Here is a 15,831-nt window from a genome sequence, read left to right on the forward strand (position 1 = left end):
CATTGTAATTGTAAACATAATTTTTCATAGTAAATGTCATCTCGACAAGGAAACACTAATGAAGGACTAGGTAATAGCATTATCATTGTAAACTAAGATACAAACAGGATAAACGAAATTGTCAAAAAATAAATTACACATAACCGGTTTTGTTAAGTTTTAACCATTTTTCCCGTTTCCCGCCCCTTAAGGATCCCGAAAACTAAGTACAGGGCACTTTCTCTTCCCCAGCACACACATGTTAGGTGAGCAAAGTTAGAACTAGTATTGTTAACGCTCAGAGGTGAAATAGCAATTCCCATGAGGACATGGCTATGACAGATGACAAAAATGGCGGGTGTTCGTAAGATCAGAATATTGCATAAAAGTGTAATAGCATCTTGTATTGAGATATGGCTAGTGCATATATAAACAGTTCAACCTGTGAAAAAAAGCATAGTTATACAGCATCATGATTGTAAAAGAGATCGTAGACCAGCCGATCAGTCCCCAGAAGATAGATCTCTTTAAGCATTGCATATATGCAAGTGCGTCATTGGCAGTGAGGGGGCGGAAGTCCAAGCACAGGGGGAAAGTTACATATTGATAAACTATATGCAAGGTAAATTTTACCTATAGAAAAAATCCTTCACAGCAGTGAAAATGATTGAGGAAAGGCAACAAGCCACAAAACAAAAGTGTCTCTGAAGTTTCCAATAGAAGTTTCTTTGTAAAGTTTTAGTAGCGCAGTAATCAAGTGGTTGGAAAATAAAGCAAAAGAAAGGGAAGGGGGCAAAAATAGAAGCCTTCTTAGGTCTACCTCGGTAGAACAGTAAGGGAAAAGTACTCACTCAGGTGCAGCTTTGGAAGAGTCGGCGCTTAGGTCGTTATCCGCATGGTTGGAAGCTCTCCCGCGTCTCTTCCTAGCTGACGCCGTCTGCCAGCGTTCTCTCTGAGGCAGAGGGATCGGTTTGGCAGGAGCAGGCCAGTCCGGTGAAATAATCTTGTCCAGTTGAAACTTTTCCTCTACTTTCTGTAAGTCGGCTGGAGATTGAAAGAGAAACAATTGGCCATCTTTCTTTATCATTAAAGCGAAAGGGTAACCCCACGAGTATGTTGCACCCACTCACTCCCTCCAGCCACCAGACTTGCCACCACCTTTAATACCTTCACACAAGCTTTCAAGACTCACCCTTTCATGCTCGCATACCCCCCTACACCAGCACCATAATATGTTCTGTTAGACACCCTCTCAAAAGATGCACCTATTGTCTCCACCCCCACCCTTTAGATTGTAAGCCTCTAGCAGGGCCCTCTCCCTTAGGTTTTCCAGCTGGATTATGCAATCTTACTGACAATCACCCCTTTTGTGGACTAGAACAATCTCTATTTTGACCTATGACACTGTATTATCAAATCATTTGCATGATCTTGTTTTGTTGTGAGTTTCCTGTATGTTCTACCTTGTATGTTACCCCTTTTATCTATTGTGCAGCGCTGCGTAATATGTTGGCTCTATATAAATACAATAAATAATAATAATAATAATGTTTTTAGGGCCTCAAGTAGAGGTTTAACAGCCCGCCTCAGGAACAGAGTATGCCTGGAGATATCTACATAGAAGTGCAGTGTGGCACCATCAAAGTCTAGCTCACATTGTTCTCGAGCAGCCGCCATTATGGCTTCTTTGATGGAATAGTAATGGATCCTGCAAATTACGTCCCTAGGTCTAGGGGGATTAGTGAGTCTAGGGCCAAAGGCTCGATGGGCTCTGTCGATCTCAATTACAAAGTTATCAGGCTTACCTAGTAATTTTCTAAAAATTCCTTCTAGGGAGGGCACCAGGTCTTCTGGGCCTGTAGTTTCAGGCAGGCCCCTGATACGGACATTATTGCGCCTGCTGTTTTCGAGATCGTCCATTTTCATCGAGTGGTCATCCATCCGCTCATCTTGTGAATCAAGACGGGGACCACCATTTTCAGCAGGTCTTCCGAGCATGATTGATTCTTTTCCAGTAGGTCAACTCTGTTTCCCACCTCGTTCAGGTCCTTGTGCACTTCAGCGATGTCCTGCTTATAGGCGTTCTCAATGCGTGATGCAAGTGCTTCAAAGTCTGCTTTTGTAGGTATCGTACATAGCAAAGTTTTCATATCCATCTCTGTGTCAAACAAAATGGAACGAGAGAGAGAGAGAGAGAGAGAGAAAGAGAGAGAGTCTATGCCTATATCGTGTAGTGTGTGTATCGTAGTCTAGGACCAATTTAGGAGGAAGCCAATTAATGTATCTTTATGTTTTTGGGATGTGGGAAGAAATCAGAGTGCCTGGAGGAAACCAATGCAGACAAGGGAAAACATGAAAACCCCCTGCAGATAGTGTCCTGGCTGGGATTTAATCCAGAGACCCAGCTCTGCAGGGCAAGAGTGCTAACCACTAAACCGCCATGCTGCCCATCAAGCCGCCACACTGCCTGTATATTTCTGGGAAGCATCATAGGATCTCAATATAACAAAACACCTCATTAGAATTGCAGTTGTGCTTCATACCAACAACAACTGAATATTAGCAATTAAGATGCAACATTCCAGTAGATCTAAGTGTCTTCCTCATTCAAAAAAAATGTCCCTTTTCTTAAAGAGAATCTGTATTGTTAGTAGGTTGATGTACAGTATGTCCACACATAGAAAATACATCCATACACAAGCAGGCTGTATACAGCCTTCCTTTTTAATCTCAAGAGATCATTTGTGTGTTTCTTTCCCCCTGCAGCTATCTTCCACTGAAGTGTCAGGCTGTTTCTTCCTGCAGAGTGCAGACAGCTGTGCCTGTATGTAATTCCTCAGTATGTGAAAGCCCAGCCAGCTCAGAGGAGGATTTATCCAGCTTGTAATAAGATAATAGAGCAGAGAGAAGCTGCACTAATCTAAATAACACACAGGCAGTGTGCAGAGAGGGGCCTGGAAGGGGGAGATGCATCACAGAACCACAACACTGAAGAACTTGGCAGCCTTCCAGACACAGGCTGACAAGTCTGACAAGAGAGAGATAAGTTGATTTATTACAGAGATGGTGATAGTAGAACGTGCTGCAGTAAGCCAGAACACATTAGAATAGCTTTTGGAACTTGTAGGATGATAAAAATCAGGATGCAATTTTTGTTACGGAGTCTCTTTAAAGAGGAACTTCAGCCTAACCAAACATACTGTCATTAAGTTACATTAGTTATGTTAATTAAAATAGATAGGTAATATAATCTCCAACCCCCCCCCCCCATTCCTCGTTTTAAAAGAACAGACAAATGATAAATAATGGTGATCTCATGAGGGCAGTAATTTTTTGGGTTGAAAGGAGGTGACCGGGATCATGAGACACAGTTCCAACTGTCCTGTGTCCTGTTCCTGCAATAAGAACAATAACATCAAAAATCCCATCATGCTTTGCACAGTATCAGGGAAAAATGCCTGGGCAATTTTCTTTGATGGGTGGAGCTTAGCTTCTGTGCAGCTAAAAATGAGGCTTCTGTGAGAAAAACAAAGTTCTGATGCTGTGAAACTGTTAAAGAAACACCAAGCCTTTTCAGTGCTGCTGAGTAGATTTTTAGTCTGGAGGTTCACTTTAAGCATTTTCACATATTAAAGGATTAAAGAGACTCCGTAACAAAAATTGCATCCTGTTTTTTATCATCCTACAAGTTCAAAAAGCTATTCTAATGTGTTCTGGCTTACTGCAGCACTTTATACTATCACTGTCTCTGTAATAAATCAATGTATCTTTCCCCTGTCAGACTTGTCAGCCTGTGTCTGGAAGGCTGCCAAGTTTTTCAGTGTTGTGGTTCTGCTATTAACTCCCCCTTCCAGGCCCCTTTATGCACACTGCCTGTGTGTTATTTAGGATTAGAGCAACTTCTCTCTTCTCTCTTATCTTTTACAAGCTGGATAAATCGTTCTCTGAGCTGACTGGGCTTTCACATACTGAAGAATTACAGACAAGGGCAAAGCTGTTTGCAGGAAGAAACAAGCAGCCTGAAACTTCAGTGCATGAGAACAGGGGGAAAGAAACACACAAATGATCTTTCGAGATTCAAAAGGCAGGCTGTATACAGCCTGCTTGTGTATGGATGTATTTTCTATGTGTGGACATACTGTACATCAACCTACTTCCTGTTTTGGTGGCCATTTTGTTTGTTTATAAACAAACTTTTTAAAACTGTTTTTAACCACTTTTAATGCGGCCAGGAGCGGCGAAATTGTGTCAGAGGGTAATAGGAGATGTCCCCTAACGCACTAGTATGTTTACTTTTGAGCGATTTTAACAATACAGGTTCTCTTTAAGTCTATATGAATATATGATGTTTTTATTCCACAAGTTAACCAAAACTAAACATTAACACAAAGTCCTACCAGGCCAATTCCTATCTTTTTCTGCATGTTGTTTTACATTTTTTCTGCAGTGTGTTGGCATACAGTTTCTGACTGCTTAGCATTCCAAAGCTCTGTGAGTTCCTGACTTCTGCACATATTTATAGCTCAGTATAAGCTTAGTTTTGGCTTCATTACACTTTCTTCCTGTATATGGATATACCTTGAACCTTGTACTATTCTTCTGACTGTAATAAATTAAATCTACAGTGTTTCAAATTTCTACTACGGCTATTTGTGTCAGCATTCTGACATACTTATTTGTAGTTTCTGACTGACCTTGGTCTGTAGTATTAAACATATATCTTTTTAATGTAATGTTGCAAGCAGACATAATAGAATCTCACACTTTCTATATATCCTGCTTGTTGTCTATATTTTGAAACCTTGAAAAATAAACAGGCATTATGCCCGTTTGGTAAAAATGTAACATTATTTTAACTAGAAACCTTTTAGTGTAACAAGGTGCTGATTTATATTTATGGAGAAGCAGTTATTTTGTACAAAATCAATTTGACAAAAAGTGACTTTTCCATTTACATTATATTTTCCCTAAAAGATGCATTTTTATGCTAATTTTGCTTAATTCAGTTACACCCCCTGAAAGAGGTTATGACCAACTTCTCCCTCGTGTATTTAGAGGATGCTTCAACAGCATTTATGCAAAAACAGAACCGGGATATTTTGGGTGCAGGGTGAAGCCCAAAAATGGCTCGCCCTGCTCCTGCAAAAGTCCCAGCAGTTTTAAAGCGGACCCAAACCAAACATTTTTTTAATTTAAAATATTTCGTTGCACCACTCTGACACATACAAAGATAAATAAATGCTCCTTCAGTCCTATGAGCATTTCAGTGCATGCTTTTCACACTCTCTTTTCATAACTAGGGTTATACAGGTGGCAGCCATTACTTCTGAGCTTAGTAGGAGGTTTTAGATCATGGGTGTGTTTGTCATCAGCTACCCTCCCTCACAAGGCCGTCATCTATGTGACATCTCACCAGGGCCGGCCCGCTCATGAGGCGGGGTGAAACTTTTGCCTCAGGCGGCAAATTTCTAGGGGCGGCATCCGCCCGTCGGAGGGTGCGAGGAGCCGGCCGCCCAGCTGGAGGGGTAGCGGGCAGGACGGGGGTATTGGGCCTAGCGGCGGGGAGGGGGGTCGGACCCCCCCCCTCCCTCGCCTGGGTCCCCCGTCCTCCGCTCCCCTCCAGCCTTAAATCCATCAGAAGCGCAACTCTCGTAAGAGGCAGTGGGCGGGGAGGACTCACCTCTTCCTCGATCCAGCGTGCGCTCCACTGACGTCACTTCCTGCAACGCCGCCCACTGTATTGTAAATGGACGGCGCTGCAGGAAGGGACGTTAGTGGAGCGCACGCTGGATCGAGCGAGGAAGAGGTGAGTCTTCCCCGCCCACTGCCTCTTACGAGAGTTGCGCTTCTGATGGATTTAAGGCTGGAGGGGAGCGGAGGACGGGGGACCCAGGCGAGGGAGGGGGGGTTCCGACCCCCCTCCCCGCTGCTAGGCCCAATACCCCGCCCTGCCCGCTACCCCTCCAGCTCGGCGGCGGCGCCCCCCCCCCTCCCCCCACGGGGGGGCGGCGGCAGCAACAATTTTTTCAAAATTTGCCTCAGGCGGCAAAAAGTCTAGGGCCGGCCCTGCATCTCACACAAGCTGAGATCACCTCCCCTGTGACATCATCAGCAGCAGTCTGTGTTTTGTTTTTTATCTCCTCCATAAGTCTGCCGGATTCTGTCCCAGCAATATGAAAGGAAGGGAGGGGTTCCTCCAATATATGTAAAATATTTTATATTTGTCATCATGCAGCTGAAAAAAAGGCTGCTATTTAGTATTATAATTTAGAAAATAGATTTTATTTCTGAAATCTTGTATTTTTAATTTGGGTCCAATTCATTTACTATTCCCCCTTCAGGCCGCCATGGACCTAGGGGTAATATGTAATTCGGCTGCAAGCTATTGCCGGTGGCCGAATTTCACTGTTTTTGACAGTGCCCTTATTTCTGTCTAAGCGCCACTATAGTTGTAATTCCCCTTTTCAGCCTATGGCACTGCATTGTTTACCCAAATTTCCCTGCGTCGTTTTGTGCAGTTGCGGCTTCTACATTCATAATTACCACTCTGCAGTCCCTCCTCTTTAGTGGACTACTAGGAAAATCCCTGCTAGAGCTGATTAGAACTTTCCATTGGGGCTTATTTGACGTGTAAGCCACAAAAGGAAAATTAGATCTGCCACTGCTGGAGCACCAGCAAGAAAATGCTGTCAAAATCAGTGCTGAGTGCTGAAAAGTTGTTTTAAACAGAAAGTCATAAATTATCTACTAGGAGCAAATTGAGGAGAAAAGTTAGTGGAATAAAGGATCAGGAATCTACAGAGAAAGATATTACATCAGCAGAGGCTGTAAGAAGACCTGCCCAATTTATGGCTCACAGTTGACAGACACAATTTTGCAATATATCCTTACAGAACAAAATTAAAATTTAACATAAATTATTGATTTAGGGCTGTAGTCAGTGAATGTCTGGATAAGCACAGTATATTGTTTAGAAACAATCCTGAATTTACTTTTAAAATATTTTTGCACTTGCACCTTACAGTTCATAGCATAGCAGAGCTGGTGGATAAATGTACAATGCATTTGTACAGCAGGTGTAAACCGTGGATATGTGCACAGTGCATGAGTAAGTGTAGCACATGGTAAGTGCTTGAGTAAGTGTAGGTGACTAGCACATGGGTAAGTGTACGGCATGAGAGTACATATACAGTGCATGGGTACATGTACAGGGTTTGGATGTACAGCCCATAGAGAACATAGCGTACACCATGTACAGGGCTTTGGTGTACAGCACATAAAGAACATATTGTACACCATATTTGTGTATAGCATATGTATAAATGTACAGCATGTGGGTGTAGAGAAGGTAAGTGTATAGTACGTGATTGTATTGTAAGTGGGTAGTCATAGTCATACAGCCAATATGTATAGTGCATGAGCATATAGCAAGGTAAGTATACAGCACATATGTGTACAACACTCATGTACAGTGCATGGGTACTTGTACAGCACATGTGTACAAAGGGTAGGTACATGAGTGGACAGCACTGTGGTATAGTGGATAGCACTCTTGCCTAGCAGCACTGGGTCCCTAGTTTAAATCTGAGCCAGGACACTATCTGCATGGGGTTGATATGTTCCCTTTTTGTGTGGGCTCCCTCTGAGCACAGTGTTTTTTCCCACAGTCTAAAAACATACAGATACTTTAACTAGCTTCCTGGAAATTGGCCTTAGACTGTGATGGACATATGACTTTGGTGGGGGTGAGTTCATTTAAGAGACAGTTAGTGACACAACTATATACACTATGTAAAAGCACTGCAGCAGATGTTAGCATTATTCAGGAGTTCTACAGTGGTGGTCAAGCACATAATCTGCTGAGCCTTGATTTTCTGTTGCTTGGAAGGGCCTAGGGAAGAGAAGGAGAAGGAAAGAATAAGATACCTCATCTTCAATTTCTGAATTAGTGCTTCACCCTCTCTTCCTTAATGGATACTGTGGGGCCGAACCTCCGCTTTTCGGTTCGCGAACCGGGTTCGCGAACTTCCGCGGAAGGTTCGGTTCGCGTAAACGTTCGCGAACCGCAATAGACTTCAATGGGGATGCGAACTTTGAAAAAAAAAAAATTATGCTGGCCACAAAAGTGATGGAAAAGATGTTTCAAGGGGTCTAACACCTGGACCCCCAGGTGGAGGAGTGGGATACATGCCAAAAGTCCCCGGGAAAAATCTGGATTTGACGCAAAGCAGCGTTTTAAGGGCAGAAATCACATTGAATGCTAAATGACAGGCTTAAAGTGCTTTAAAACATCTTGCATGTGTATACATCAATCAGGTAGTGTAAACATCAATCAGGTAGTGTAATTAAGGTACTGCTTCACACTGACACACCAAACTCACCGTGTAACGCACCGCAAACAGCTGTTTGTGTAGTGACGGCCGTGCTGGACTGGTGCGCACCATGGCGAGAGTGAAGGTTTTGGTGGCTTTACAGCCCATATGGTCGCCTGGCTGATGTAGCTGAATGACAGAACAGTGACTGTCCAGCTGATCAAATTTGGTCTGACCACAATGAGGCAACGACCTTATTATCGTGGGTGTGCCCCCCGAGACACTCATCTAGGCGCCGGTCATTGCTTCATTGTGATACGCAAGCCCCTTCACCACGGCAAGGTAATGATCACGAAGGGGAATGGGCACATGTACATGCCTTTTCTTTTGTTGTTGCAGCTGCCCGCAGTGCAGCCAGAAAAATTAGGCAGTCATGTACACGCACCAGAAAAATTATTACAGCGGCCTAAAAAATTCAGCAATCCGCCTGGAGTCCCGGACCCTGTTGGTGGTGGCGGAGAAGGTAGTCAAGCGGCCTGCAGGCAGACATGCTGTGTGGAGGGACTGGGAGCGACTTAGTCTTCTTGGGGCAGGCCAGGAAGCCAGTCACACGGCGTGCAGGCAGAGATGCTGTGTGTGCGGGGACTGACTTAGTCTTGGGGCGGGCAGCAGCCCTCCGGGATCCATGCCTCATTCATTTTGATAAAGGTGAGGTACTTAACAGTTTTGTGACATAGGCGACTTCTCTTCTCAGTGACAATGCCTCCAGCTGCGCTGAAGGTCCTTTCTGACAGGACGCTTGCGGCAGGGCAGGAGAGAAGTTGGATGGCAAATTGGGACAGCTCTGGCCACAGGTCAAGCCTGCGCACCCAGTAGTTCAAGGGTTCCTCATCGCTGTTCACAGCAGTGTCTACATCCACACTTAAGGCCAGGTAGTCCGATCCGGACTCCGGAAGGGCTACGGCGAGGCGTTGGACTAAAGAATGTCCGCATGTCCGACATCACCATGAGTTCGCTGGAGCGTCCTGTCTTTGACTGCGTGGACACGGGAGGAGGATTAGTGGCAGTGGTACCTTGCTGGCGTTGTGCTGTCACATCACCCTTAAAGGCATTGTAAAGCATAGTTGACAGCTTGTTCTGCATGTGCTGCATCCTTTCCACCTTCAGGTGAGTTGGTAACAGGTCCGCCACTTTGTGCCTGTACCGAGGGTCTAGTAGTGTGGCCACCCAGTACAGCTCATTCCCCTTGAGGTTTTTTATACGGGGGTCCCTCAACAGGCAGGACAGCATAAAAGACGACATCTGCACAAAGTCGGATCCAGATGTACCATCCATCTCCTCTTGCTCTTCCTCAGTGACATCACGTAAGTCAACCTCCTTCCCCCAGCCGCGAACAATACCACGGGAAGGTTGAGCAGCACAAGCCCCCTGCGACGCCTGCTGCGGTTGTTCTCCTGCCGCCGTCCCCTCCTCCTCCTCCTCCTCCCCCAAAGAAACACCTTGCTCATCATCCTCTGAGTCTGACTCGTCTTCTGCACACGACTTCTCTTCTTCCTCCTCCTCCCCCCTCTGTGCTGCCGCAGGTGTTGAGGAAACAGCTGGGTCTGATGAAAATTGGTCCCATGCCTGTTACTGCCGTAACTGTTCCTGGTCACGCTCATTCGCAGCTTCATCCGCCACTCTACGCACAGCACGCTCCAAGAAGTAACCGTAGGGAATCAAGTCGCTGATGGTGCCTTCACTGCGGCTCACCAGGTTGGTCACCTCCTCAAACGGCCGCATGAGCCTGCATGCATTTCTCATCAGTGTCCAGTTGTCGGGCCAGAACATCCCCATCTTCCCAGACTGTTTCATTCTACTGTAGTTGTAGAGGTACTGGGTGACGGCTTTCTTCTGTTCTAGCAGGCGGGAGAACATGAGCAGGGTCGAATTCCAGCGAGTCGGGCTATCGCAAATCAGGCTTCTCACCGGCAAGTTTTTTTTCCGCTGAATTTCCGCAAAGCGTGCCATGGCTGTGTAAGACCGCCTCAAATGCCCACAGAACTTCCTGGCCTGCTTCAGGACATCCGCTAAGCCAGGGTACTTTGACACAAATCTTTGAACAACTAGATTCATGACATGTGCCATGCAGGGTATGTGTGTCAGCTTCCCCATATGCAAAGCGGCAAGCAGATTGCTGCCGTTGTCGCACACCACATTGCCTATCTCCAGGTGGTGCGGGGTCAGCCACTCATCCACCTGTTTCTTAAGAGCAGCCAGGAGAGCTGCTCCAATGTGACTCTCTGCTTTGAGGCAAGACATGTCTAAGATGGCATGACACCGTCGTACCTGGCATGCAGCATAGGCCCTGCGGAGCTGGGGCTGTGTAGCTGGAGAGGAAAACTGCCACTCAGCCAAGGAGGAGGAGGACAGCGAAGAGCATGTAGCAGGAGGAGAGGAGGTGGCAGGAGGCCTGCCTGCAAGCCGTGGAGGTGTCACAATTTGGTCAGCTGCGCCCTGCTTGCCATCGTTCACCAGGTTGACCCAATGGGCTGTGTACGTAATGTAGCGGCCCTGCCCGTGCTTGGCAGACCAGGCATCCGTGGTCAGGTGTACCCTTGACCCAACGCTCTTCGCAAGAGATGACACCACTTGCCTCTCAACTTCACTATGCAGTTGGGGTATGGCCTTTCTAGAAAAATAAGTGCAGCCTGGCATCTTTCACTGCGGTGTCCCGATGGCCACAAATTTACGGAAGGCCTCAGAGTCTACCAGCCGGTATGGTAACAGCTGGCGAGCTAACAGTTCCGCCACGCCAGCTGTCAGATGCCGGGCAAGGGGGTGACTGGCCGAAATTGGCTTCTTCCGCTCAAACATTTCCTTCACGGACACCTGACTTCTGCTGTGGGCAGAGGAGCAGGAAGCGCTCAAGGGCAGAGGCGGAGTGGAGGAGGGTGCCTGTGAAGGTGCAAGGGAGAAAGCGGCAGAAGCAGATGATGCACTTGAAGGAGGAAGAGAAGAAGGAGGGTGACTTTTCTTTTGTGTGCTGCTGCTGCTTTTGCTCAGGTGGCCATCCCATTGCTGTTTGTGCCTTTTCTCCAGGTGCCTTCATAAGGCACTTGTCCCTACGTGAGTGTTGGCCTTTCCACGGCTCAATTTTTGTTGGCAGAGCGAACAGATGGCTTTGCTCCGATCTGAGGCACACACATGAAAAAATTTTCACACCGCTGAGCCAGCCTGGGATGTGGGCACTATGGGGACCTCAGCAGCTGATGCTGAAGGGCAAGTTGGCTGGCTGTACATAGGTGGCGATACATGGTGCCGGACACTGCCACCAGCTGTTTCTGACGAAGAGCTGCCCCAGCTTCTTTCAGCAACTTCTCTCCTCCTACTACTCTCTGACTCCCCCTCTGAACTGTCCCCCTCTTCATCTCCTCTATTGAGAACATACAGAGGATCCGTATCATCGTCATCATCGTAATCATTCTGCCCAGCTTCGCTTGCCTCAGAAAAATTCAAACATGCACCATCAGTAGGTCCTTCATCCTCCTTACACGTTACATCCATAGTGTTGCTGCGTAACTCAGACATATGATCTGGTGAAAATTCATCTGGCTGTAACAACAATGGCTGTGCATCAGTGATTTCCCCACTAAATAATTCTTGCAAAGTGTCAAATGCAGCGGAAGTGGTGCTAGTAGTAGCGCTGGTGGCTGAGCAAGATGAGGTGTTCTGTGTCGCTAAATACTCAACCACGTCCTGACAATCTTGCGAGGTGATGGGACGTGCCTTCTTCCGAGCACTGTACTGTGGGCCAGGTCCACACGAAATTACATTTACACGACCTCGCACAGACCTGCCGGGTGGCCTTCCTCTGGCTCTGGCACTACCTCTTCCTCTTCCTCTACCTTTTTTGTCCATATCGGGTATGCACGGAGTGGTATATCACACTGCGTGCACTCACGTAGGTAGGTGAGTTCACTTAACTGCACAGGTATGCGCACTGATGCGGTGGGTTCACTGAACAGAACAGGTATGCAGTGGCGGGTTCACTGAACAGGTATGCAGTGGCGGGTTCACTGAACACAACAGGTATGCAGTGGCGGGTTCACAGAACAGGTATGCAGTGGCAGGTTCACAGAACAGGTATACAGTGGCGGGTTCACTGAACAGAACAGGTATGCAGTGGCAGGTTCACAGAACAGGTATACAGTGGCGGGTTCACTGAACAGAACAGGTATACAGTGGCAGGTTCACTGAACAGAACAGGTATACAGTGGCGGGTTCACTGAACACAACAGGTATGCAGTGGCGGGTTCACTGAACAGAACAGGTATGCAGTGGTGGGTTCACAGAACAGGTATGCAGTGGCAGGTTCACAGAACAGGTATACAGTGGCGGGTTCACTGAACAGAACAGGTATACAGTGGCAGGTTCACTGAACGGAACAGGTATACAGTGGCGGGTTCACTGAACACAACAGGTATGCAGTGGCGGGTTCACTGAACAGAACAGGTATGCAGTGGTGGGTTCACTGAACAGGAAAACAGTGGCGGGTTCACTGGACACAACAGGTATGCAGTGGCGGGTTCACTGAACAGAACAGGTATGCAGTGCTGGGTTCACTGAACAGAACAGGTATACAGTGGCGGGTTCACTGAACACAACAGGTATGCAGTGGCGGGTTCACTGAACAGAACAGGTATGCAGTGGCGGGTTCACTGAACAGGTATGCAGTGGCAGGTTCACTGAACACAACAGGTATGCAGTGGCGGGTTCACAGAACAGGTATGCAGTGGCAGGTTCACTGAACAGGTATACAGTGGCGGGTTCACTGAACACAACAGGTATGCAGTGGTGGGTTCACAGAACAGGTATGCAGTGGCAGGTTCACAGAACAGGTATACAGTGGCGGGTTCACTGAACAGAACAGGTATACAGTGGCAGGTTCACTGAACAGAACAGGTATACAGTGGCGGGTTCACTGAACACAACAGGTATGCAGTGGCGGGTTCACTGAACAGAACAGGTATGCAGTGGTGGGTTCACAGAACAGGTATGCAGTGGCAGGTTCACAGAACAGGTATACAGTGGCGGGTTCACTGAACAAAACAAGTATACAGTGGCAGGTTCACTGAACAGAACAGGTATACAGTGGCGGGTTCACTGAACACAACAGGTATGCAGTGGCGGGTTCACTGAACAGAACAGGTATGCAGTGGTGGGTTCACTGAACAGGAATACAGTGGCGGGTTCACTGAACACAACAGGTATACAGTGGCGGGTTCACTGAACAGAACAGGTATGCAGTGGTGGGTTCACTGAACAGAACAGGTATACAGTGGCGGGTTCACTGAACACAACAGGTATGCAGTGGCGGGTTCACTGAACAGAACAGGTATGCAGTGGCGGGTTCACTGAACAGAACAGGTATGCAGTGGTGGGTTCACTGAACAGGAATACAGTGGCGGGTTCACTGAACAGAACAGGTATACAGTGGCGGGTTCACTGAACAGAACAGGTATGCAGTGGCGGGTTCACTGAACAGGTATGCAGTGGTGGGTTCACTGAACAGGTATGCAGTGGTGGGTTCACTGAACAGGTATGCAGTGGTGGGTTCACAGTACAGGTATGCAGTGGTGGGTTCACAGAACAGGTATGCAGTGGCAGGTTCACTGAACAGGTATGCAGGTATCCAGTGGGCTCACTGAATAGAACAGGTATGGTGGGCTCACTGAACAGAACAGGTATGCAGCCAGGAACAAGCTAAGCCTAACTAATCTTTCCCTATGAGAGACAGTCTGCAGCAGCTCGCCCTACTGTCACTAACGCAGGCACACGAGTGAGCTTAATGGCCGCCGCTGCCTGCCTTTTATTAGGGGGGGAGTGGCTCCAGGGGCTAGTGTAGCCTAATTGGCTACACTGGGCCTGCTGACTGTGATGTAGAGGGTCAAAGTTGACCCTCATGGTGCATTATGGGGCGAACCGAACTTCCGCAAAACTTCGCCTGCGGGACGCGAACGCGAACCACTGAAGTTCGCATGGAACCATTCGCAGGCGAACCGTTCGGCCCAACTCTAATGGATATGTCTCGATAGTAGCATGATGAAGATATTGGCAGTGCCTACATACAGACATTGCCCTGTGGAGCAGTTTACACATGGTACATTTCCGGTTATATTATGTGACAGTATAAACATGATTGACAGTGTATAGGAATATAAGATGGAATCTAAGATGCAGTATAAGAGGAAGTGCATTGTTTGCATAAGGACACATATTTGTTTAATTTGCAATTGATTATGTACTTTCTCTTTTTTGGTTTTTCAGGGGGAACCACTTTTTAAGTGATATGTAATGTATGATTATGTAAATATTTTAACCACTTCATGTCAGACTGAAGGGTTTAAAATCTGCGCACACATGCATGAGCTCTCGCGGTACACATGCACTTCAGCAGAATGGACGTTTATATAAACATTGTATTTGCACTGGAAGTGCATGAGCAGCATGTTTATAAGCATCCATTTTACAGGAAGGAGTAAATTATTTTAGATTTTTATGTAATTGGGTGACTGAAAATGTAGCCAGAAGTGGGTGTGAAGTTTCATCTTCTGTAGCCTGCTAATCTGTATATCTTACTTGTGAGAGTGTTGTGTTGCTGGCCATGCAATATTTGCTGTATCAGTGGTGTTTGCATTAGTAGGTAAGCATTTTTTGTCCTCCAGTATTTTTTTTTTTCATTATGAGTTAATAAATCTTTTTTATTCTAGTTCCTACATATTTAATACTGTGACATGTACAGCGCTTTTATCTACAGTATATACATTATCATTTCACATGATTATGTTGTCATTTTTATAGTGGAACTTCACACAAGACAAACACTGATGTGTATGCAGAATCTGTGCATGGTAAGGAATTATATCTGCCTGTTCTGTTATTCTTTATTTTTATTCTTTATATTGTGCACTGTTTGGTGCTGTTGTGTGTATTTGCATGATGTGTGGTATTTGGCACCATGTTAATATGCTTGATGTTTTGCTGGTGGCTCTGTCCATGTGTCCACTCACCAGTGCAGTTTACCATATTATATGTGTGGGTGGAGCTTCACTGCGTGTAGAGTGCTGGGATTTCTGAGTGTGCCAAGTCTGGGCTGTTGTGACCTCATATTCCATGAATGGTCAGGGCTGCAGTGTAAGAATTAACTTTATTAAAAGTATACTCTGGATGGATAGTCACAAATTAAACTAAGGTTTAAAGTGAACCCAAGGTGGGGATTATAGCTAAAAAACATGCTACCTGATCCAGGGAGATGGCCGGATCAGGTAGCCACAATCACCTCTGCTCTCCGCTGCCTCTGTGGTCTGTAATCCCTTGGTTTGGTTTTCATGTCCCCTGGGGTCGCGACGCTGGAAGCGCCACTCTGTCTGCCTCACAAAGAGCAGAGTGCAGGGAGTGGCAGACAAGGGGAGTGGCCATGAAGAAGCTGAGCTGCCCAATGGCAGCTAGGGATGGTCTTCAGGAACGCCCCACTGATCATTTAGCAGGGAATACCTCT

At 46.5% G+C, this 15,831-nt stretch overlaps 1 long non-coding RNA gene across 1 annotated transcript in view; it reads left to right on the forward strand.

Annotated features, from left to right (window-relative positions):
• LOC137561402 (uncharacterized) overlaps nt 1–15,831 on the forward strand; it is a 108,675-nt gene that overhangs the window by 31,713 nt on the left and 61,131 nt on the right. The window contains exon 2 of the long non-coding RNA XR_011030000.1: nt 15,135–15,184. This is a non-coding gene — a long non-coding RNA (uncharacterized lncRNA). The remainder of the gene's footprint in view (nt 1–15,134; nt 15,185–15,831) is intronic.

Source organism: Hyperolius riggenbachi, chromosome 3, assembly GCF_040937935.1.
Source record: "Hyperolius riggenbachi isolate aHypRig1 chromosome 3, aHypRig1.pri, whole genome shotgun sequence".
NCBI lineage: Eukaryota > Metazoa > Chordata > Amphibia > Anura > Hyperoliidae > Hyperolius > Hyperolius riggenbachi.